At 47.0% G+C, this 20,721-nt stretch overlaps 13 non-coding genes across 13 annotated transcripts; all 13 read left to right on the plus strand.

Annotated features, from left to right (window-relative positions):
• The first annotated feature begins 611 nt into the window (after window positions 1-611).
• trnac-gca (transfer RNA cysteine (anticodon GCA)) lies at window positions 612-683 on the plus strand. Its single transcript has one exon. It is a non-coding gene; the product is annotated as a tRNA-Cys (tRNA).
• Window positions 684-2,269: 1,586 nt separating this feature from the next.
• trnac-gca (transfer RNA cysteine (anticodon GCA)) lies at window positions 2,270-2,341 on the plus strand. Its single transcript has one exon. It is a non-coding gene; the product is annotated as a tRNA-Cys (tRNA).
• A 1,591-nt stretch (window positions 2,342-3,932) lies between these two features.
• Window positions 3,933-4,004, plus strand: trnac-gca (transfer RNA cysteine (anticodon GCA)). Its single transcript has one exon. It is a non-coding gene; the product is annotated as a tRNA-Cys (tRNA).
• A 1,591-nt stretch (window positions 4,005-5,595) lies between these two features.
• trnac-gca (transfer RNA cysteine (anticodon GCA)) lies at window positions 5,596-5,667 on the plus strand. Its single transcript has one exon. It is a non-coding gene; the product is annotated as a tRNA-Cys (tRNA).
• Window positions 5,668-7,258: 1,591 nt separating this feature from the next.
• Window positions 7,259-7,330, plus strand: trnac-gca (transfer RNA cysteine (anticodon GCA)). The gene has a single exon. It is a non-coding gene; the product is annotated as a tRNA-Cys (tRNA).
• Window positions 7,331-8,921: 1,591 nt separating this feature from the next.
• trnac-gca (transfer RNA cysteine (anticodon GCA)) lies at window positions 8,922-8,993 on the plus strand. The gene has a single exon. It is a non-coding gene; the product is annotated as a tRNA-Cys (tRNA).
• A 1,591-nt stretch (window positions 8,994-10,584) lies between these two features.
• trnac-gca (transfer RNA cysteine (anticodon GCA)) lies at window positions 10,585-10,656 on the plus strand. The gene has a single exon. It is a non-coding gene; the product is annotated as a tRNA-Cys (tRNA).
• A 1,591-nt stretch (window positions 10,657-12,247) lies between these two features.
• On the plus strand, window positions 12,248-12,319 carry trnac-gca (transfer RNA cysteine (anticodon GCA)). Its single transcript has one exon. It is a non-coding gene; the product is annotated as a tRNA-Cys (tRNA).
• A 1,591-nt stretch (window positions 12,320-13,910) lies between these two features.
• On the plus strand, window positions 13,911-13,982 carry trnac-gca (transfer RNA cysteine (anticodon GCA)). The gene has a single exon. It is a non-coding gene; the product is annotated as a tRNA-Cys (tRNA).
• A 1,591-nt stretch (window positions 13,983-15,573) lies between these two features.
• On the plus strand, window positions 15,574-15,645 carry trnac-gca (transfer RNA cysteine (anticodon GCA)). Its single transcript has one exon. It is a non-coding gene; the product is annotated as a tRNA-Cys (tRNA).
• Window positions 15,646-17,236: 1,591 nt separating this feature from the next.
• On the plus strand, window positions 17,237-17,308 carry trnac-gca (transfer RNA cysteine (anticodon GCA)). The gene has a single exon. It is a non-coding gene; the product is annotated as a tRNA-Cys (tRNA).
• Window positions 17,309-18,899: 1,591 nt separating this feature from the next.
• Window positions 18,900-18,971, plus strand: trnac-gca (transfer RNA cysteine (anticodon GCA)). The gene has a single exon. It is a non-coding gene; the product is annotated as a tRNA-Cys (tRNA).
• Window positions 18,972-20,562: 1,591 nt separating this feature from the next.
• trnac-gca (transfer RNA cysteine (anticodon GCA)) lies at window positions 20,563-20,634 on the plus strand. Its single transcript has one exon. It is a non-coding gene; the product is annotated as a tRNA-Cys (tRNA).
• Window positions 20,635-20,721: the final 87 nt, after the last annotated feature.

The raw sequence follows: 20,721 nt of genomic DNA on the forward strand, positions 1-20,721 counted from the left end.
CTGCGGAAAATGGGAAGAACGTCCCTGCTCTTCTTAAATTCGACCATTCCATCATTGACCGCCACCTAGGAAGACACACAAGGCCCTGCTTGGAGGATTGATCTGAAAAATGGACCCTCTTTCCTTGACTGCCCTTCCCTCAGTCATGAAGTGAATTGCCAGCCTGGATTGTGTGCACACATCTTTGGAGTGGGGGAGCTAGAACATACAGTCTTTTGACTCAGTGGTGCAAGGGTGGCCACTGAGCGGCGGCAGATGAATAGAGACGAGCAGCCCGTGCAAATATTCCCGGCACGACACCACGCACCAAGAAAACAGGGCAAATGAGAAATAGCTACCAAAAATTTTCCAATGGCAGTGCACTTGCCTCATCTTTCTTCCAAGTCGACTTGCGGCCATGAATCCTATGCAAAAAGCACGGGACCTTCCCCCAAATATTAACATGCTGATGCCCGCAATGAAGCCAAGTGCATGAAGTGGGGCATCTCAGGGATGGCTGGAAATTGGGCCCAGCTGGTGATGTGCCCCAATGATATGGAGGAGCTGGTGCGGCTGTCAAGAATCCTTTGGCTCATTTACTTTGGATGCTAAAAGAAGCAGTCTTTTGCAGTGGGGGTATAGCTCAGTGGGAGAGCATTTGACTGCAGATCAGGAAGTCCCTCGTTCAAATCCAGGTACCCCCTTCTTCAGCACCACTTCCTCATTATGATTGCTGCTATTCCCTGCCCATTGTCAGCAGCTGATCATGCCACACAGAGCATGGCCTTTTGCTCTCTACCACACAAAAACATTGTCGTAACTGCTTTGCGTTTCACCCATTGCTCTGTGAATTAGTCCGCCTGAAGTCATTATACAATTCTCTCTTGAAATTTACAAATCAAACTTTCAGCCAGTCCCTTCCACATTAGAACAAGTCGCGGTGCAAAGAAATGCTCCGCATGTCACCTCACCTTCTTTTGCCAAACACTTTCCGTCTCTGTCCTTACCAAACCGAATGCAAGTGGCAACTGTTTATTTGCTCCTGAAAACCTTTCATGATTTTGATGAGCACACAATCAGTAAAAGTAAGTGTGCAGACAGGATGCGGTGCCATGCTAAGAAAGAACGCAGAGGAGACTTTTGAAAGCAAAGTTTGATATTGTGAAATCGCTTCTTCAAAATGACCCCATCCCCGTCTTGCAGGTGCAATTGATGAAAGTTGACAGGTCTGAAACGTTGACTTTGCTTCTCTCTCCACAGATGCTAGCAGACCTACTGAGCGTTTGCAGCATTTTGTGTTTTTACTGCAGCCTAAAATGCAATGTTTTTAGCCCCATAGACAATTTTATCCAGAAATACTTGAAAGCAAGCATGGTAGCTGGCTGGTACAGCTCAGTAGGAGAGCACTTGACTGCAGATCACGAGGTCTCTGCTTGAAATCCCAATGCTGCCTTTGTTGCCCTGACAGTACAAATTGAGACAATGCAGTTTTGCTCATTCTCTGCAGCTGCACTGTGCTCATTCAAAGCTCTCAAGTAACTCCACTTGTCCTCTCTCCACCAATGCACAATCTTGCTAAGTTGCAGTTTGGTCAGTCAGACCAGCAAGTGAGAGTTTGCAATGCAGCAAAGTGCATTGTGCAAAAGAAGCCAAAGCTGTGCTTTTCGCAAGAAATGTTGCTGCGGAAAATGGGAAGAACGTCCCTGCTCTTCTTAAATTCGACCATTCCATCATTGACCGCCACCTAGGAAGACACACAAGGCCCTGCTTGGAGGATTGATCTGAAAAATGGACCCTCTTTCCTTGACTGCCCTTCCCTCAGTCATGAAGTGAATTGCCAGCCTGGATTGTGTGCACACATCTTTGGAGTGGGGGAGCTAGAACATACAGTCTTTTGACTCAGTGGTGCAAGGGTGGCCACTGAGCGGCGGCAGATGAATAGAGACGAGCAGCCCGTGCAAATATTCCCGGCACGACACCACGCACCAAGAAAACAGGGCAAATGAGAAATAGCTACCAAAAATTTTCCAATGGCAGTGCACTTGCCTCATCTTTCTTCCAAGTCGACTTGCGGCCTTGAATCCTATGCAAAAAGCACGGGACCTTCCCCCAAATATTAACATGCTGATGCCCGCAATGAAGCCAAGTGCATGAAGTGGGGCATCTCAGGGGTGGCTGGAAATTGGGCCCAGCTGGTGATGTGCCCCAATGATATGGAGGAGCTGGTGAGGCTGTCAAGAATCCTTTGGCTCATTTACTTTGGATGCTAAAAGAAGCAGTCCTTTGCAGTGGGGGTATAGCTCAGTGGGAGAGCATTTGACTGCAGATCAAGAGGTCCCTGGTTCAAATCCAGGTGCCCCCTTCTTCAGCACCACTTCCTCATTATGATTGCTGCTATTCCCTGCCCATTGTCAGCAGCTGATCATGCCACACAGAGCATGGCCTTTTGCTCTCTACCACACAAAAACATTGTCGTAACTGCTTTGCGTTTCACCCATTGCTCTGTGAATTAGTCCGCCTGAAGTCATTATACAATTCTCTCTTGAAATTTACAAATCAAACTTTCAGCCAGTCCCTTCCACATTAGAACAAGTCGCGGTGCAAAGAAATGCTCTGCATGTCACCTCACCTTCTTTTGCCAAACACTTTCCGTCTCTGTCCTCTTCTTACCAAACCGAATGCAAGTGGCAACTGTTTATTTGCTCCTGAAAACCTTTCATGATTTTGATGAGCACACAATCAGTAAAAGTAAGTGTGCAGACAGGATGCGGTGCCATGCTAAGAAAGAACGCAGAGGAGACTTTTGAAAGCAAAGTTTGATATTGTGAAATCGCTTCTTCAAAATGACCCCATCCCTGTCTTGCAGGTGCAATTGATGAAAGTTGACAGGTCTGAAACGTTGACTTTACTTCTCTCTCCACAGATGCTAGCAGACCTACTGAGCGTTTGCAGCATTTTGTGTTTTTACTGCAGCCTAAAATGCAATGTTTTTAGCCCCATAGACAATTTTATCCAGAAATACTTGAAAGCAAGCATGGTAGCTGGCTGGTACAGCTCAGTAGGAGAGCACTTGACTGCAGATCACGAGGTCTCTGCTTGAAATCCCAATGCTGCCTTTGTTGCCCTGACAGTACAAATTGAGACAATGCAGTTTTGCTCATTCTCTGCAGCTGCACTGTGCTCATTCAAAGCTCTCAAGTAACTCCACTTGTCCTCTCTCCACCAATGCACAATCTTGCTAAGTTGGAGTTTGGTCAGTCAGACCAGCAAGTGAGAGTTTGCAATGCAGCAAAGTGCATTGTGCAAAAGAAGCCAAAGCTGTGCTTTTCGCAAGAAATGTTGCTGCGGAAAATGGGAAGAACGTCCCTGCTCTTCTTAAATTCGACCATTCCATCATTGACCGCCACCTAGGAAGACACACAAGGCCCTGCTTGGAGGATTGATCTGAAAAATGGACCCTCTTTCCTTGACTGCCCTTCCCTCAGTCATGAAGTGAATTGCCAGCCTGGATTGTGTGCACACATCTTTGGAGTGGGGGAGCTAGAACATACAGTCTTTTGACTCAGTGGTGCAAGGGTGGCCACTGAGCGGCGGCAGATGAATAGAGACGAGCAGCCCGTGCAAATATTCCCGGCACGACACCACGCACCAAGAAAACAGGGCAAATGAGAAATAGCTACCAAAAATTTTCCAATGGCAGTGCACTTGCCTCATCTTTCTTCCAAGTCGACTTGCGGCCATGAATCCTATGCAAAAAGCACGGGACCTTCCCCCAAATATTAACGTGCTGATGCCCGCAATGAAGCCAAGTGCATGAAGTGGGGCATCTCAGGGGTGGCTGGAAATTGGGCCCAGCTGGTGATGTGCCCCAATGATATGGAGGAGCTGGTGCGGCTGTCAAGAATCCTTTGGCTCATTTACTTTGGATGCTAAAAGAAGCAGTCCTTTGCAGTGGGGGTATAGCTCAGTGGGAGAGCATTTGACTGCAGATCAAGAGGTCCCTGGTTCAAATCCAGGTGCCCCCTTCTTCAGCACCACTTCCTCATTATGATTGCTGCTATTCCCTGCCCATTGTCAGCAGCTGATCATGCCACACAGAGCATGGCCTTTTGCTCTCCACCACACAAAAACATTGTCGTAACTGCTTTGCGTTTCACCCATTGCTCTGTGAATTAGTCCGCCTGAAGTCATTATACAATTCTCTCTTGAAATTTACAAATCAAACTTTCAGCCAGTCCCTTCCACATTAGAACAAGTCGCGGTGCAAAGAAATGCTCCGCATGTCACCTCACCTTCTTTTGCCAAACACTTTCCGTCTCTGTCCTCTTCTTACCAAACCGAATGCAAGTGGCAACTGTTTATTTGCTCCTGAAAACCTTTCATGATTTTGATGAGCACACAATCAGTAAAAGTAAGTGTGCAGACAGGATGCGGTGCCATGCTAAGAAAGAACGCAGAGGAGACTTTTGAAAGCAAAGTTTGATATTGTGAAATCGCTTCTTCAAAATGACCCCATCCCTGTCTTGCAGGTGCAATTGATGAAAGTTGACAGGTCTGAAACGCTGACTTTGCTTCTCTCTCCACAGATGCTAACAGACCTACTGAGCGTTTGCAGCATTTTGTGTTTTTACTGCAGCCTAAAATGCAATGTTTTTAGCCCCATAGACAATTTTATCCAGAAATACTTGAAAGCAAGCATGGTAGCTGGCTGGTACAGCTCAGTAGGAGAGCACTTGACTGCAGATCACGAGGTCTCTGCTTGAAATCCCAATGCTGCCTTTGTTGCCCTGACAGTACAAATTGAGACAATGCAGTTTTGCTCATTCTCTGCAGCTGCACTGTGCTCATTCAAAGCTCTCAAGTAACTCCACTTGTCCTCTCTCCACCAATGCACAATCTTGCTAAGTTGGAGTTTGGTCAGTCAGACCAGCAAGTGAGAGTTTGCAATGCAGCAAAGTGCATTGTGCAAAAGAAGCCAAAGCTGTGCTTTTCGCAAGAAATGTTGCTGCGGAAAATGGGAAGAACGTCCCTGCTCTTCTTAAATTCGACCATTCCATCATTGACCGCCACCTAGGAAGACACACAAGGCCCTGCTTGGAGGATTGATCTGAAAAATGGACCCTCTTTCCTTGACTGCCCTTCCCTCAGTCATGAAGTGAATTGCCAGCCTGGATTGTGTGCACACATCTTTGGAGTGGGGGAGCTAGAACATACAGTCTTTTGACTCAGTGGTGCAAGGGTGGCCACTGAGCGGCGGCAGATGAATAGAGACGAGCAGCCCGTGCAAATATTCCCGGCACGACACCACGCACCAAGAAAACAGGGCAAATGAGAAATAGCTACCAAAAATTTTCCAATGGCAGTGCACTTGCCTCATCTTTCTTCCAAGTCGACTTGCGGCCATGAATCCTATGCAAAAAGCACGGGACCTTCCCCCAAATATTAACGTGCTGATGCCCGCAATGAAGCCAAGTGCATGAAGTGGGGCATCTCAGGGGTGGCTGGAAATTGGGCCCAGCTAGTGATGTGCCCCAATGATATGGAGGAGCTGGTGCGGCTGTCAAGAATCCTTTGGCTCATTTACTTTGGATGCTAAAAGAAGCAGTCCTTTGCAGTGGGGGTATAGCTCAGTGGGAGAGCATTTGACTGCAGATCAAGAGGTCCCTGGTTCAAATCCAGGTGCCCCCTTCTTCAGCACCACTTCCTCATTATGATTGCTGCTATTCCCTGCCCATTGTCAGCAGCTGATCATGCCACACAGAGCATGGCCTTTTGCTCTCCACCACACAAAAACATTGTCGTAACTGCTTTGCGTTTCACCCATTGCTCTGTGAATTAGTCCGCCTGAAGTCATTATACAATTCTCTCTTGAAATTTACAAATCAAACTTTCAGCCAGTCCCTTCCACATTAGAACAAGTCGCGGTGCAAAGAAATGCTCCGCATGTCACCTCACCTTCTTTTGCCAAACACTTTCCGTCTCTGTCCTCTTCTTACCAAACCGAATGCAAGTGGCAACTGTTTATTTGCTCCTGAAAACCTTTCATGATTTTGATGAGCACACAATCAGTAAAAGTAAGTGTGCAGACAGGATGCGGTGCCATGCTAAGAAAGAACGCAGAGGAGACTTTTGAAAGCAAAGTTTGATATTGTGAAATCGCTTCTTCAAAATGACCCCATCCCTGTCTTGCAGGTGCAATTGATGAAAGTTGACAGGTCTGAAACGTTGACTTTGCTTCTCTCTCCACAGATGCTAGCAGACCTACTGAGCGTTTGCAGCATTTTGTGTTTTTACTGCAGCCTAAAATGCAATGTTTTTAGCCCCATAGACAATTTTATCCAGAAATACTTGAAAGCAAGCATGGTAGCTGGCTGGTACAGCTCAGTAGGAGAGCACTTGACTGCAGATCACGAGGTCTCTGCTTGAAATCCCAATGCTGCCTTTGTTGCCCTGACAGTACAAATTGAGACAATGCAGTTTTGCTCATTCTCTGCAGCTGCACTGTGCTCATTCAAAGCTCTCAAGTAACTCCACTTGTCCTCTCTCCACCAATGCACAATCTTGCTAAGTTGCAGTTTGGTCAGTCAGACCAGCAAGTGAGAGTTTGCAATGCAGCAAAGTGCATTGTGCAAATGAAGCCAAAGCTGTGCTTTTCGCAAGAAATGTTGCTGCGGAAAATGGGAAGAACGTCCCTGCTCTTCTTAAATTCGACCATTCCATCATTGACCGCCACCTAGGAAGACACACAAGGCCCTGCTTGGAGGATTGATCTGAAAAATGGACCCTCTTTCCTTGACTGCCCTTCCCTCAGTCATGAAGTGAATTGCCAGCCTGGATTGTGTGCACACATCTTTGGAGTGGGGGAGCTAGAACATACAGTCTTTTGACTCAGTGGTGCAAGGGTGGCCACTGAGCGGCGGCAGATGAATAGAGACGAGCAGCCCGTGCAAATATTCCCGGCACGACACCACGCACCAAGAAAACAGGGCAAATGAGAAATAGCTACCAAAAATTTTCCAATGGCAGTGCACTTGCCTCATCTTTCTTCCAAGTCGACTTGCGGCCATGAATCCTATGCAAAAAGCACGGGACCTTCCCCCAAATATTAACATGCTGATGCCCGCAATGAAGCCAAGTGCATGAAGTGGGGCATCTCAGGGATGGCTGGAAATTGGGCCCAGCTGGTGATGTGCCCCAATGATATGGAGGAGCTGGTGCGGCTGTCAAGAATCCTTTGGCTCATTTACTTTGGATGCTAAAAGAAGCAGTCTTTTGCAGTGGGGGTATAGCTCAGTGGGAGAGCATTTGACTGCAGATCAAGAGGTCCCTGGTTCAAATCCAGGTGCCCCCTTCTTCAGCACCACTTCCTCATTATGATTGCTGCTATTCCCTGCCCATTGTCAGCAGCTGATCATGCCACACAGAGCATGGCCTTTTGCTCTCCACCACACAAAAACATTGTCGTAACTGCTTTGCGTTTCACCCATTGCTCTGTGAATTAGTCCGCCTGAAGTCATTATACAATTCTCTCTTGAAATTTACAAATCAAACTTTCAGCCAGTCCCTTCCACATTAGAACAAGTCGCGGTGCAAAGAAATGCTCTGCATGTCACCTCACCTTCTTTTGCCAAACACTTTCCGTCTCTGTCCTCTTCTTACCAAACCGAATGCAAGTGGCAACTGTTTATTTGCTCCTGAAAACCTTTCATGATTTTGATGAGCACACAATCAGTAAAAGTAAGTGTGCAGACAGGATGCGGTGCCATGCTAAGAAAGAACGCAGAGGAGACTTTTGAAAGCAAAGTTTGATATTGTGAAATCGCTTCTTCAAAATGACCCCATCCCTGTCTTGCAGGTGCAATTGATGAAAGTTGACAGGTCTGAAACGCTGACTTTGCTTCTCTCTCCACAGATGCTAACAGACCTACTGAGCGTTTGCAGCATTTTGTGTTTTTACTGCAGCCTAAAATGCAATGTTTTTAGCCCCATAGACAATTTTATCCAGAAATACTTGAAAGCAAGCATGGTAGCTGGCTGGTACAGCTCAGTAGGAGAGCACTTGACTGCAGATCACGAGGTCTCTGCTTGAAATCCCAATGCTGCCTTTGTTGCCCTGACAGTACAAATTGAGACAATGCAGTTTTGCTCATTCTCTGCAGCTGCACTGTGCTCATTCAAAGCTCTCAAGTAACTCCACTTGTCCTCTCTCCACCAATGCACAATCTTGCTAAGTTGGAGTTTGGTCAGTCAGACCAGCAAGTGAGAGTTTGCAATGCAGCAAAGTGCATTGTGCAAAAGAAGCCAAAGCTGTGCTTTTCGCAAGAAATGTTGCTGCGGAAAATGGGAAGAACGTCCCTGCTCTTCTTAAATTCGACCATTCCATCATTGACCGCCACCTAGGAAGACACACAAGGCCCTGCTTGGAGGATTGATCTGAAAAATGGACCCTCTTTCCTTGACTGCCCTTCCCTCAGTCATGAAGTGAATTGCCAGCCTGGATTGTGTGCACACATCTTTGGAGTGGGGGAGCTAGAACATACAGTCTTTTGACTCAGTGGTGCAAGGGTGGCCACTGAGCGGCGGCAGATGAATAGAGACGAGCAGCCCGTGCAAATATTCCCGGCACGACACCACGCACCAAGAAAACAGGGCAAATGAGAAATAGCTACCAAAAATTTTCCAATGGCAGTGCACTTGCCTCATCTTTCTTCCAAGTCGACTTGCGGCCTTGAATCCTATGCAAAAAGCACGGGACCTTCCCCCAAATATTAACGTGCTGATGCCCGCAATGAAGCCAAGTGCATGAAGTGGGGCATCTCAGGGGTGGCTGGAAATTGGGCCCAGCTGGTGATGTGCCCCAATGATATGGAGGAGCTGGTGAGGCTGTCAAGAATCCTTTGGCTCATTTACTTTGGATGCTAAAAGAAGCAGTCCTTTGCAGTGGGGGTATAGCTCAGTGGGAGAGCATTTGACTGCAGATCAAGAGGTCCCTGGTTCAAATCCAGGTGCCCCCTTCTTCAGCACCAATTCTTCTTTATGATTGCTGCTATTCCCTGCCCATTGTCAGCAGCTGATCATGCCACACAGAGCATGGCCTTTTGCTCTCGACCACACAAAAACATTGTCGTAACTGCTTTGCGTTTCACCCATTGCTCTGTGAATTAGTCCGCCTGAAGTCATTATACAATTCTCTCTTGAAATTTACAAATCAAACTTTCAGCCAGTCCCTTCCACATTAGAACAAGTCGCGGTGCAAAGAAATGCTCCGCATGTCACCTCACCTTCTTTTGCCAAACACTTTCCGTCTCTGTCCTCTTCTTACCAAACCGAATGCAAGTGGCAACTGTTTATTTGCTCCTGAAAACCTTTCATGATTTTGATGAGCACACAATCAGTAAAAGTAAGTGTGCAGACAGGATGCGGTGCCATGCTAAGAAAGAACGCAGAGGAGACTTTTGAAAGCAAAGTTTGATATTGTGAAATCGCTTCTTCAAAATGACCCCATCCCTGTCTTGCAGGTGCAATTGATGAAAGTTGACAGGTCTGAAACGCTGACTTTGCTTCTCTCTCCACAGATGCTAACAGACCTACTGAGCGTTTGCAGCATTTTGTGTTTTTACTGCAGCCTAAAATGCAATGTTTTTAGCCCCATAGACAATTTTATCCAGAAATACTTGAAAGCAAGCATGGTAGCTGGCTGGTACAGCTCAGTAGGAGAGCACTTGACTGCAGATCACGAGGTCTCTGCTTGAAATCCCAATGCTGCCTTTGTTGCCCTGACAGTACAAATTGAGACAATGCAGTTTTGCTCATTCTCTGCAGCTGCACTGTGCTCATTCAAAGCTCTCAAGTAACTCCACTTGTCCTCTCTCCACCAATGCACAATCTTGCTAAGTTGGAGTTTGGTCAGTCAGACCAGCAAGTGAGAGTTTGCAATGCAGCAAAGTGCATTGTGCAAAAGAAGCCAAAGCTGTGCTTTTCGCAAGAAATGTTGCTGCGGAAAATGGGAAGAACGTCCCTGCTCTTCTTAAATTCGACCATTCCATCATTGACCGCCACCTAGGAAGACACACAAGGCCCTGCTTGGAGGATTGATCTGAAAAATGGACCCTCTTTCCTTGACTGCCCTTCCCTCAGTCATGAAGTGAATTGCCAGCCTGGATTGTGTGCACACATCTTTGGAGTGGGGGAGCTAGAACATACAGTCTTTTGACTCAGTGGTGCAAGGGTGGCCACTGAGCGGCGGCAGATGAATAGAGACGAGCAGCCCGTGCAAATATTCCCGGCACGACACCACGCACCAAGAAAACAGGGCAAATGAGAAATAGCTACCAAAAATTTTCCAATGGCAGTGCACTTGCCTCATCTTTCTTCCAAGTCGACTTGCGGCCATGAATCCTATGCAAAAAGCACGGGACCTTCCCCCAAATATTAACGTGCTGATGCCCGCAATGAAGCCAAGTGCATGAAGTGGGGCATCTCAGGGGTGGCTGGAAATTGGGCCCAGCTGGTGATGTGCCCCAATGATATGGAGGAGCTGGTGCGGCTGTCAAGAATCCTTTGGCTCATTTACTTTGGATGCTAAAAGAAACAGTCCTTTGCAGTGGGGGTATAGCTCAGTGGGAGAGCATTTGACTGCAGATCAAGAGGTCCCTGGTTCAAATCCAGGTGCCCCCTTCTTCAGCACCACTTCCTCATTATGATTGCTGCTATTCCCTGCCCATTGTCAGCAGCTGATCATGCCACACAGAGCATGGCCTTTTGCTCTCGACCACACAAAAACATTGTCGTAACTGCTTTGCGTTTCACCCATTGCTCTGTGAATTAGTCCGCCTGAAGTCATTATACAATTCTCTCTTGAAATTTACAAATCAAACTTTCAGCCAGTCCCTTCCACATTAGAACAAGTCGCGGTGCAAAGAAATGCTCCGCATGTCACCTCACCTTCTTTTGCCAAACACTTTCCGTCTCTGTCCTCTTCTTACCAAACCGAATGCAAGTGGCAACTGTTTATTTGCTCCTGAAAACCTTTCATGATTTTGATGAGCACACAATCAGTAAAAGTAAGTGTGCAGACAGGATGCGGTGCCATGCTAAGAAAGAACGCAGAGGAGACTTTTGAAAGCAAAGTTTGATATTGTGAAATCGCTTCTTCAAAATGACCCCATCCCTGTCTTGCAGGTGCAATTGATGAAAGTTGACAGGTCTGAAACGCTGACTTTGCTTCTCTCTCCACAGATGCTAACAGACCTACTGAGCGTTTGCAGCATTTTGTGTTTTTACTGCAGCCTAAAATGCAATGTTTTTAGCCCCATAGACAATTTTATCCAGAAATACTTGAAAGCAAGCATGGTAGCTGGCTGGTACAGCTCAGTAGGAGAGCACTTGACTGCAGATCACGAGGTCTCTGCTTGAAATCCCAATGCTGCCTTTGTTGCCCTGACAGTACAAATTGAGACAATGCAGTTTTGCTCATTCTCTGCAGCTGCACTGTGCTCATTCAAAGCTCTCAAGTAACTCCACTTGTCCTCTCTCCACCAATGCACAATCTTGCTAAGTTGGAGTTTGGTCAGTCAGACCAGCAAGTGAGAGTTTGCAATGCAGCAAAGTGCATTGTGCAAAAGAAGCCAAAGCTGTGCTTTTCGCAAGAAATGTTGCTGCGGAAAATGGGAAGAACGTCCCTGCTCTTCTTAAATTCGACCATTCCATCATTGACCGCCACCTAGGAAGACACACAAGGCCCTGCTTGGAGGATTGATCTGAAAAATGGACCCTCTTTCCTTGACTGCCCTTCCCTCAGTCATGAAGTGAATTGCCAGCCTGGATTGTGTGCACACATCTTTGGAGTGGGGGAGCTAGAACATACAGTCTTTTGACTCAGTGGTGCAAGGGTGGCCACTGAGCGGCGGCAGATGAATAGAGACGAGCAGCCCGTGCAAATATTCCCGGCACGACACCACGCACCAAGAAAACAGGGCAAATGAGAAATAGCTACCAAAAATTTTCCAATGGCAGTGCACTTGCCTCATCTTTCTTCCAAGTCGACTTGCGGCCATGAATCCTATGCAAAAAGCACGGGACCTTCCCCCAAATATTAACGTGCTGATGCCCGCAATGAAGCCAAGTGCATGAAGTGGGGCATCTCAGGGGTGGCTGGAAATTGGGCCCAGCTGGTGATGTGCCCCAATGATATGGAGGAGCTGGTGCGGCTGTCAAGAATCCTTTGGCTCATTTACTTTGGATGCTAAAAGAAGCAGTGTTTTGCAGTGGGGGTATAGCTCAGTGGGAGAGCATTTGACTGCAGATCAAGAGGTCCCTGGTTCAAATCCAGGTGCCCCCTTCTTCAGCACCACTTCCTCATTATGATTGCTGCTATTCCCTGCCCATTGTCAGCAGCTGATCATGCCACACAGAGCATGGCCTTTTGCTCTCCACCACACAAAAACATTGTCGTAACTGCTTTGCGTTTCACCCATTGCTCTGTGAATTAGTCCGCCTGAAGTCATTATACAATTCTCTCTTGAAATTTACAAATCAAACTTTCAGCCAGTCCCTTCCACATTAGAACAAGTCGCGGTGCAAAGAAATGCTCCGCATGTCACCTCACCTTCTTTTGCCAAACACTTTCCGTCTCTGTCCTCTTCTTACCAAACCGAATGCAAGTGGCAACTGTTTATTTGCTCCTGAAAACCTTTCATGATTTTGATGAGCACACAATCAGTAAAAGTAAGTGTGCAGACAGGATGCGGTGCCATGCTAAGAAAGAACGCAGAGGAGACTTTTGAAAGCAAAGTTTGATATTGTGAAATCGCTTCTTCAAAACGACCCCATCCCCGTCTTGCAGGTGCAATTGATGAAAGTTGACAGGTCTGAAACGTTGACTTTGCTTCTCTCTCCACAGATGCTAGCAGACCTACTGAGCGTTTGCAGCATTTTGTGTTTTTACTGCAGCCTAAAATGCAATGTTTTTAGCCCCATAGACAATTTTATCCAGAAATACTTGAAAGCAAGCATGGTAGCTGGCTGGTACAGCTCAGTAGGAGAGCACTTGACTGCAGATCACGAGGTCTCTGCTTGAAATCCCAATGCTGCCTTTGTTGCCCTGACAGTACAAATTGAGACAATGCAGTTTTGCTCATTCTCTGCAGCTGCACTGTGCTCATTCAAAGCTCTCAAGTAACTCCACTTGTCCTCTCTCCACCAATGCACAATCTTGCTAAGTTGGAGTTTGGTCAGTCAGACCAGCAAGTGAGAGTTTGCAATGCAGCAAAGTGCATTGTGCAAAAGAAGCCAAAGCTGTGCTTTTCGCAAGAAATGTTGCTGCGGAAAATGGGAAGAACGTCCCTGCTCTTCTTAAATTCGACCATTCCATCATTGACCGCCACCTAGGAAGACACACAAGGCCCTGCTTGGAGGATTGATCTGAAAAATGGACCCTCTTTCCTTGACTGCCCTTCCCTCAGTCATGAAGTGAATTGCCAGCCTGGATTGTGTGCACACATCTTTGGAGTGGGGGAGCTAGAACATACAGTCTTTTGACTCAGTGGTGCAAGGGTGGCCACTGAGCGGCGGCAGATGAATAGAGACGAGCAGCCCGTGCAAATATTCCCGGCACGACACCACGCACCAAGAAAACAGGGCAAATGAGAAATAGCTACCAAAAATTTTCCAATGGCAGTGCACTTGCCTCATCTTTCTTCCAAGTCGACTTGCGGCCATGAATCCTATGCAAAAAGCACGGGACCTTCCCCCAAATATTAACGTGCTGATGCCCGCAATGAAGCCAAGTGCATGAAGTGGGGCATCTCAGGGGTGGCTGGAAATTGGGCCCAGCTGGTGATGTGCCCCAATGATATGGAGGAGCTGGTGCGGCTGTCAAGAATCCTTTGGCTCATTTACTTTGGATGCTAAAAGAAGCAGTGTTTTGCAGTGGGGGTATAGCTCAGTGGGAGAGCATTTGACTGCAGATCAAGAGGTCCCTGGTTCAAATCCAGGTGCCCCCTTCTTCAGCACCACTTCCTCATTATGATTGCTGCTATTCCCTGCCCATTGTCAGCAGCTGATCATGCCACACAGAGCATGGCCTTTTGCTCTCCACCACACAAAAACATTGTCGTAACTGCTTTGCGTTTCACCCATTGCTCTGTGAATTAGTCCGCCTGAAGTCATTATACAATTCTCTCTTGAAATTTACAAATCAAACTTTCAGCCAGTCCCTTCCACATTAGAACAAGTCGCGGTGCAAAGAAATGCTCCGCATGTCACCTCACCTTCTTTTGCCAAACACTTTCCGTCTCTGTCCTCTTCTTACCAAACCGAATGCAAGTGGCAACAGTTTATTTGCTCCTGAAAACCTTTCATGATTTTGATGAGCACACAATCAGTAAAAGTAAGTGTGCAGACAGGATGCGGTGCCATGCTAAGAAAGAACGCAGAGGAGACTTTTGAAAGCAAAGTTTGATATTGTGAAATCGCTTCTTCAAAACGACCCCATCCCCGTCTTGCAGGTGCAATTGATGAAAGTTGACAGGTCTGAAACGTTGACTTTGCTTCTCTCTCCACAGATGCTAGCAGACCTACTGAGCGTTTGCAGCATTTTGTGTTTTTACTGCAGCCTAAAATGCAATGTTTTTAGCCCCATAGACAATTTTATCCAGAAATACTTGAAAGCAAGCATGGTAGCTGGCTGGTACAGCTCAGTAGGAGAGCACTTGACTGCAGATCACGAGGTCTCTGCTTGAAATCCCAATGCTGCCTTTGTTGCCCTGACAGTACAAATTGAGACAATGCAGTTTTGCTCATTCTCTGCAGCTGCACTGTGCTCATTCAAAGCTCTCAAGTAACTCCACTTGTCCTCTCTCCACCAATGCACAATCTTGCTAAGTTGGAGTTTGGTCAGTCAGACCAGCAAGTGAGAGTTTGCAATGCAGCAAAGTGCATTGTGCAAAAGAAGCCAAAGCTGTGCTTTTCGCAAGAAATGTTGCTGCGGAAAATGGGAAGAACGTCCCTGCTCTTCTTAAATTCGACCATTCCATCATTGACCGCCACCTAGGAAGACACACAAGGCCCTGCTTGGAGGATTGATCTGAAAAATGGACCCTCTTTCCTTGACTGCCCTTCCCTCAGTCATGAAGTGAATTGCCAGCCTGGATTGTGTGCACACATCTTTGGAGTGGGGGAGCTAGAACATACAGTCTTTTGACTCAGTGGTGCAAGGGTGGCCACTGAGCGGCGGCAGATGAATAGAGACGAGCAGCCCGTGCAAATATTCCCGGCACGACACCACGCACCAAGAAAACAGGGCAAATGAGAAATAGCTACCAAAAATTTTCCAATGGCAGTGCACTTGCCTCATCTTTCTTCCAAGTCGACTTGCGGCCATGAATCCTATGCAAAAAGCACGGGACCTTCCCCCAAATATTAACATGCTGATGCCCGCAATGAAGCCAAGTGCATGAAGTGGGGCATCTCAGGGATGGCTGGAAATTGGGCCCAGCTGGTTATGTGCCCCAATGATATGGAGGAGCTGGTGCGGCTGTCAAGAATCCTTTGGCTCATTTACTTTGGATGCTAAAAGAAGCAGTCTTTTGCAGTGGGGGTATAGCTCAGTGGGAGAGCATTTGACTGCAGATCAAGAGGTCCCTGGTTCAAATCCAGGTGCCCCCTTCTTCAGCACCACTTCCTCATTATGATTGCTGCTATTCCCTGCCCATTGTCAGCAGCTGATCATGCCACACAGAGCATGGCCTTTTGCTCTCGACCACACAAAAACATTGTCGTAACTGCTTTGCGTTTCACCCATTGCTCTGTGAATTAGTCCGCCTGAAGTCATTATACAATTCTCTCTTGAAATTTACAAATCAAACTTTCAGCCAGTCCCTTCCACATTAGAACAAGTCGCGGTGCAAAGAAATGCTCCGCATGTCACCTCACCTTCTTTTGCCAAACACTTTCCGTCTCTGTCCTCTTCTTACCAAACCGAATGCAAGTGGCAACTGTTTATTTGCTCCTGAAAACCTTTCATGATTTTGATGAGCACACAATCAGTAAAAGTAAGTGTGCAGACAGGATGCGGTGCCATGCTAAGAAAGAACGCAGAGGAGACTTTTGAAAGCAAAGTTTGATATTGTGAAATCGCTTCTTCAAAACGACCCCATCCCCGTCTTGCAGGTGCAATTGATGAAAGTTGACAGGTCTGAAACGTTGACTTTGCTTCTCTCTCCACAGATGCTAGCAGACCTACTGAGCGTTTGCAGCATTTTGTGTTTTTACTGCAGCCTAAAATGCAATGTTTTTAGCCCCATAGACAATTTTATCCAGAAATACTTGAAAGCAAGCATGGTAGCTGGCTGGTACAGCTCAGTAGGAGAGCACTTGACTGCAGATCACGAGGTCTCTGCTTGAAATCCCAATGCTGCCTTTGTTGCCCTGACAGTACAAATTGAGACAATGCAGTTTTGCTCATTCTCTGCAGCTGCACTGTGCTCATTCAAAGCTCTCAAGTAACTCCACTTGTCCTCTCTCCACCAATGCACAATCTTGCTAAGTTGCAGTTTGGTCAGTCAGACCAGCAAGTGAGAGTTTGCAATGCAGCAAAGTGCATTGTGCAAAAGAAGCCAAAGCTGTGCTTTTCGCAAGAAATGTTGCTGCGGAAAATGGGAAGAACGTCCCTGCTCTTCTTAAATTCGACCATTCCATCATTGACCGCCACCTAGGAAGACACACAAGGCCCTGCTTGGAGGATTGATCTGAAAAATGGACCCTCTTTCCTTGACTGCCCTTCCCTCAGTCATGAAGTGAATTGCCAGCCTGGATTGTGTGCACACATCTTTGGAGTGGGGGAGCTAGAACATACAGTCTTTTGACTCAGTGGTGCAAGGGTGGCCACTGAGCGGCGGCAGATGAATAGAGACGAGCAGCCCGTGCAAATATTCCCGGCACGACACCACGCACCAAGAAAACAGGGCAAATGAGAAATAGCTACCAAAAATTTTCCAATGGCAGTGCACTTGCCTCATCTTTCTTCCAAGTCGACTTGCGGCCATGAATCCTATGCAAAAAGCACGGGACCTTCCCCCAAATATTAACGTGCTGATGCCCGCAATGAAGCCAAGTGCATGAAGTGGGGCATCTCAGGGGTGGCTGGAAATTGGGCCCAGCTGGTGATGTGCCCCAATGATATGGAGGAGCTGGTGCGGCTGTCAAGAATCCTTTGGCTCATTTACTTTGGATGCTAAAAGAAGCAGTGTTTTGCAGTGGGGGTCTAGCTCAGTGGGAGAGCATTTGACTGCAGATCAAGAGGTCCCTGGTTCAAATCCAGGTGCCCCCTTCTTCAGCACCACTTCCTCATTATGATTGCTGCTATTCCCTGCCCATTGTCAGCAGCTGATCATGCCACACAGAGCATGGCCTTTTGCTCTCCACCACACAAAAACATTGTCGTAACTGCTTTGCGTTTCACCCATTGCTCTGTGAATTAGTCCGCCTGAAGTCATTATACAATTCTCTCTTGAAATTTACAAATCAAACTTTCAGCCAGTCCCTTCCACATTAGAACAAGTCGCGGTGCAAAGAAATGCTCCGCATGTCACCTCACCTTCTTTTGCCAAACACTTTCCGTCTCTGTCCTCTTCTTACCAAACCGAATGCAAGTGGCAACTGTTTATTTGCTCCTGAAAACCTTTCATGATTTTGATGAGCACACAATCAGTAAAAGTAAGTGTGCAGACAGGATGCGGTGCCATGCTAAGAAAGAACGCAGAGGAGACTTTTGAAAGCAAAGTTTGATATTGTGAAATCGCTTCTTCAAAACGACCCCATCCCCGTCTTGCAGGTGCAATTGATGAAAGTTGACAGGTCTGAAACGTTGACTTTGCTTCTCTCTCCACAGATGCTAGCAGACCTACTGAGCGTTTGCAGCATTTTGTGTTTTTACTGCAGCCTAAAATGCAATGTTTTTAGCCCCATAGACAATTTTATCCAGAAATACTTGAAAGCAAGCATGGTAGCTGGCTGGTACAGCTCAGTAGGAGAGCACTTGACTGCAGATCACGAGGTCTCTGCTTGAAATCCCAATGCTGCCTTTGTTGCCCTGACAGTACAAATTGAGACAATGCAGTTTTGCTCATTCTCTGCAGCTGCACTGTGCTCATTCAAAGCTCTCAAGTAACTCCACTTGTCCTCTCTCCACCAATGCACAATCTTGCTAAGTTGGAGTTTGGTCAGTCAGACCAGCAAGTGAGAGTTTGCAATGCAGCAAAGTGCATTGTGCAAAAGAAGCCAAAGCTGTGCTTTTCGCAAGAAATGTTGCTGCGGAAAATGGGAAGAACGTCCCTGCTCTTCTTAAATTCGACCATTCCATCATTGACCGCCACCTAGGAAGACACACAAGGCCCTGCTTGGAGGATTGATCTGAAAAATGGACCCTCTTTCCTTGACTGCCCTTCCCTCAGTCATGAAGTGAATTGCCAGCCTGGATTGTGTGCACACATCTTTGGAGTGGGGGAGCTAGAACATACAGTCTTTTGACTCAGTGGTGCAAGGGTGGCCACTGAGCGGCGGCAGATGAATAGAGACGAGCAGCCCGTGCAAATATTCCCGGCACGACACCACGCACCAAGAAAACAGGGCAAATGAGAAATAGCTACCAAAAATTTTCCAATGGCAGTGCACTTGCCTCATCTTTCTTCCAAGTCGACTTGCGGCCATGAATCCTATGCAAAAAGCACGGGACCTTCCCCCAAATATTAACATGCTGATGCCCGCAATGAAGCCAAGTGCATGAAGTGGGGCATCTCAGGGATGGCTGGAAATTGGGCCCAGCTGGTGATGTGCCCCAATGATATGGAGGAGCTGGTGCGGCTGTCAAGAATCCTTTGGCTCATTTACTTTGGATGCTAAAAGAAGCAATCTTTTGCAGTGGGGGTATAGCTCAGTGGGAGAGCATTTGACTGCAGATCAAGAGGTCCCTGGTTCAAATCCTGGTGCCCCCTTCTTCAGCACCACTTCCTCATTATGATTGCTGCTATTCCCTGCCCATTGTCAGCAGCTGATCATGCCACACAGAGCATGGCCTTTTGCTCTCCACCACACAAAAACATTGTCGTAACTGCTTTGCGTTTCACCCATTGCTCTGTGAATTAGTCCGCCTGAAGTCATTATACAATTCTCTCTTGAAATTTACAAATCAAACTTTCAGCCAGTCCCTTCCACATTAGAACAAGTCGCGGTGCAAAGAAATGCTCTGCATGTCACCTCACCTTCTTTTGCCAAACACTTTCCGTCTCTGTCCTCTTCTTACCAAACCGAATGCAAGTGGCAACTGTTTATTTGCTCCTGAAAACCTTTCATGATTTTGATGAGCACACAATCAGTAAAAGTAAGTGTGCAGACAGGATGCGGTGCCATGCTAAGAAAGAACGCAGAGGAGACTTTTGAAAGCAAAGTTTGATATTGTGAAATCGCTTCTTCAAAATGACCCCATCCCTGTCTTGCAGGTGCAATTGATGAAAGTTGACAGGTCTGAAACGCTGACTTTGCTTCTCTCTCCACAGATGCTAACAGACCTACTGAGCGTTTGCAGCATTTTGTGTTTTTACTGCAGCCTAAAATGCAATGTTTTTAGCCCCATAGACAATTTTATCCAGAAATACTTGAAAGCAAGCATGGTAGCTGGCTGGTACAGCTCAGTAGGAGAGCACTTGACTGCAGATCACGAGGTCTCTGCTTGAAATCCCAATGCTGCCTTTGTTGCCCTGACAGTACAAATTGAGACAATGCAGTTTTGCTCATTCTCTGCAGCTGCACTGTGCTCATTCAAAGCTCTCAAGTAACTCCACTTGTCCTCTCTCCACCAATGCACAATCTTGCTAAGTTGGAGTTTGGTCAGTCAGACCAGCAAGTGAGAGTTTGCAATGCAGCAAAGTGCATTGTGCAAAAGAAGCCAAAGCTGTGCTTTTCGCAAGAAATGTTGCTGCGGAAAATGGGAAGAACGTCCCTGCTCTTCTTAAATTCGACCATTCCATCATTGACCGCCACCTAGGAAGACACACAAGGCCCTGCTTGGAGGATTGATCTGAAAAATGGACCCTCTTTCCTTGACTGCCCTTCCCTCAGTCATGAAGTGAATTGCCAGCCTGGATTGTGTGCACACATCTTTGGAGTGGGGGAGCTAGAACATACAGTCTTTTGACTCAGTGGTGCAAGGGTGGCCACTGAGCGGCGGCAGATGAATAGAGACGAGCAGCCCGTGCAAATATTCCCGGCACGACACCACGCACCAAGAAAACAGGGCAAATGAGAAATAGCTACCAAAAATTTTCCAATGGCAGTGCACTTGCCTCATCTTTCTTCCAAGTCGACTTGCGGCCATGAATCCTATGCAAAAAGCACGGGACCTTCCCCCAAATATTAACGTGCTGATGCCCGCAATGAAGCCAAGTGCATGAAGTGGGGCATCTCAGGGGTGGCTGGAAATTGGGCCCAGCTGGTGATGTGCCCCAATGATATGGAGGAGCTGGTGAGGCTGTCAAGAATCCTTTGGCTCATTTACTTTGGATGCTAAAAGAAGCAGTACTTTGCAGTGGGGGTATAGCTCAGTGGGAGAGCATTTGACTGCAGATCAAGAGGTCCCTGGTTCAAATCCAGGTGCCCCCTTCTTCAGCACCAATTCTTCTTTATGATTGCTGCTATTCCCTGCCCATTGTCAGCAGCTGATCATGCCACACAGAGCATTGCATTTTG

This window comes from Heterodontus francisci, chromosome 33 (assembly GCF_036365525.1).
Source record: "Heterodontus francisci isolate sHetFra1 chromosome 33, sHetFra1.hap1, whole genome shotgun sequence".
NCBI lineage: Eukaryota > Metazoa > Chordata > Chondrichthyes > Heterodontiformes > Heterodontidae > Heterodontus > Heterodontus francisci.